The sequence below is a fragment of the Limulus polyphemus genome, unplaced genomic scaffold, assembly GCF_000517525.1.
Source record: "Limulus polyphemus unplaced genomic scaffold, Limulus_polyphemus-2.1.2 Scaffold6905, whole genome shotgun sequence".
Classification (NCBI taxonomy): domain Eukaryota; kingdom Metazoa; phylum Arthropoda; class Merostomata; order Xiphosura; family Limulidae; genus Limulus; species Limulus polyphemus.
Window position 1 is genome coordinate 41,899 of NW_013672515.1, and position 2,644 is coordinate 44,542.

General features: G+C 34.3%; 1 protein-coding gene across 1 annotated transcript in view; it reads right to left on the bottom strand.

Moving 5' to 3' along the window:
• The window catches only part of LOC106474169 (poly [ADP-ribose] polymerase 3-like), a 33,445-nt gene extending 32,709 nt beyond the window's left edge, over positions 1 to 736 (bottom strand). The window contains exon 1 of the mRNA XM_013934861.2: positions 505 to 736. The gene's annotated coding sequence lies outside the window, so the exon portion shown is untranslated. The remainder of the gene's footprint in view (positions 1 to 504) is intronic.
• Positions 737 to 2,644: the final 1,908 nt, after the last annotated feature.

Genomic DNA, 2,644 nt, shown 5'->3' on the forward strand with positions numbered 1-2,644 from the left:
ATATTACTTAAAAACAAAAACATAAAGCACTCTGTTATAGAGAATTACAAGAAAAATAATTTTGTGACAAAAAATGTTACGTACTACTACTAGCTCATAAAACTTAAAAGCCAATAAATTTATTGTTTCACACATTAAACGTTATAACATGACAAAATACTACATCACTTTGATTCTGACAGCATAAACTCATGAAAAAACGCCTCAATATGATTGAATTAATTCATAATGTTTACGGTTTCCATGGCTACTAGTATTAGATAAACGCTGCGTTTTGTACATAACTATTTACTTTAGCAAGGTACAGTAAAATAAACGAGGCAGTACACCCAAATCTGTGGATATTTTGTACTTTTGCTTAATTTTGAATTCTGGTTTTTAAAAATCTAATTTCATATGAAATTAAAAACAAGAAACATTAAAAACTTGTCAATAATAAATGTTTAGCTTCTTGGATTTCAAACTCTGAGTCAAAGTACTAAACAAACCGTGCATGATACTCACGTGCAAGTGCAACTTTTTCAGATCGGAAATTAACGAGGTAAATATATTATATACAATTAGAAGTGATGTTTTAATACATATGTTGTATGTACTTTCTTATATTTACGAACAAACGCAAATATATATAGAGCAACACGATAAACTTGCACTCTTTAAAATAATCTTACTTAAAGTTAAAACTACACGAACCAATTTATTTTACAGTATTGCACAGTACCACCCACTTGTATACCATAAGTAACTAACCGGTAACCAATGAAACCTTTGGAAATATCTTGCAATGATATTATCGAGTTTACGTATGAATGACGTAATACTTTCCAGTCGAGGCAGGCCTGTGCTTTCTAGATAATTCCGCTAAGTGGTGCTAACAGAATGTTGGTAATAAAATGTTATATTAGGGTAATGCAATGAATTTATTGTTTCAAATATAGTTACAATGATATAATGCTATATGAATGTGTCAGGGCTTGAATTCTGAAACATTAACGAGGGGAACTCCCAAAATCGACTCACAGATGGATGTTCTCACAATCAAGCATTTAACAGTCAGTTTTTTTTTCTTTCTGTTAACAAGGCGAACAGTATTATCCTTTTTACGTCACAGTTCCATCACCGAGTATAATACATTATATAAGCTAATAAAAACGCCTCAGTATCATTGAGTATGAAGGTGCATAGTCAGTTTCTACTAGATCAAAATGTTTAAATAAATCGTATAAATAAATAAAAATATTTAGCTATTTATTAGTAGCAAGAAACATGAAATAATCAAGTGCAAGTTTTCTAATAAAATCACTGGATAAATACTGTTCTGAACACAAAATACTGTTACGACAGCGGGGGTCACGTGACTATGGTAACACGTCATATTCTCGAAAGTTCGTGAAGTCTCGAGAGGTTACTAGATATGCGGTATTCTTGTATATATAAGCCGCCAAGAAGTGACGGCAACAATGTAATGTAATGTGTAATTGCACTGCGGACAGAGTATCGTTGAGTCGAGCACGTGGGACGTTCGTTGTTAATTATAGCGTTTGTTATAGCGCGACTGTTGAAATTAAGTGTATCGCAAAGTTGTATTCAAAAAGAATAAACTAGTTTTATTTAAGAAAGTATTTGTATCGGTAAAGTTTCCTCGGAAAAAACTTTTACGGAAATTAATTAACGACCGTAGACGTAACAATACTATACAAACATATACCATAAAATGACAGGTGGGGGGGGGGGGCTTTATCGACTTTTTAATTAACTACATTTTCTAGACTAATTATGCATAAAATTGCATGCTGATCTATGCCTTTGTGGTACGCAGACATATTATGCATTTGCTACCTTCTCGTATTAATGTAGAATTTTTCAAAAATTTTCGATTAGTCTTAATCTATGCAGTTAACACGTGGTCCAAAATTCGTTGATTTGACTCTGTTGTAGCTGCCTTCAATTCTTTGTTATTCTCTGGATATAAGTTTGTTTGTTTGTAATTAAGCACAAAGCTACACAATGGGCTATCTGTGCTCTACCCATCAAGGGTATCGAAACCCGGATTCTAGCGTTGTATGTCCGCAGACATACCGCTGTGTCACTGGGGGGTCTGGAGATAAGGCCGGTTACGTCCGTTGGGCATAATGCTGCATGTTGTGCAATAATATTGGCAGAAGTGTACTTCAGTGGTAGGCCAGATGATACCTCAAGGTTATGACTCTTACAGCCTCCCTTAATAAAGTGACTAGCGCTAGTCTCTATGGGTAAATCTGACGTTTCCCGTTTATTAAGAAACTTAGATTTAAACAGCACTACTTGCGTGACGTGAAGATATCTTGAGGGAAAAAAGTCAGTTGATCATTTCTTGAGTTCAGTGAAAAGCGACCATTTAGTGTACAATACAAGTATGAACACTGTGTTTTTGTCTAGGTGATAATAAATATTGCTTTCACATTGTGTCCAGTCTGCTTCCTTAAGTTCAGCCAGTTTAGTTAAATTCAGTATTACTCCATAATTTATCCTGTCAATTCTCCAAACCTCAGACTACTACAACTTTATTAGTTACAGGCAATCACCATCCAATAAAGATCCCTCCGAGGAGAATAGCTCCAGCAAAGCGACAAGAGATGGAGAAGGTCATGGATGGTCTAATTAA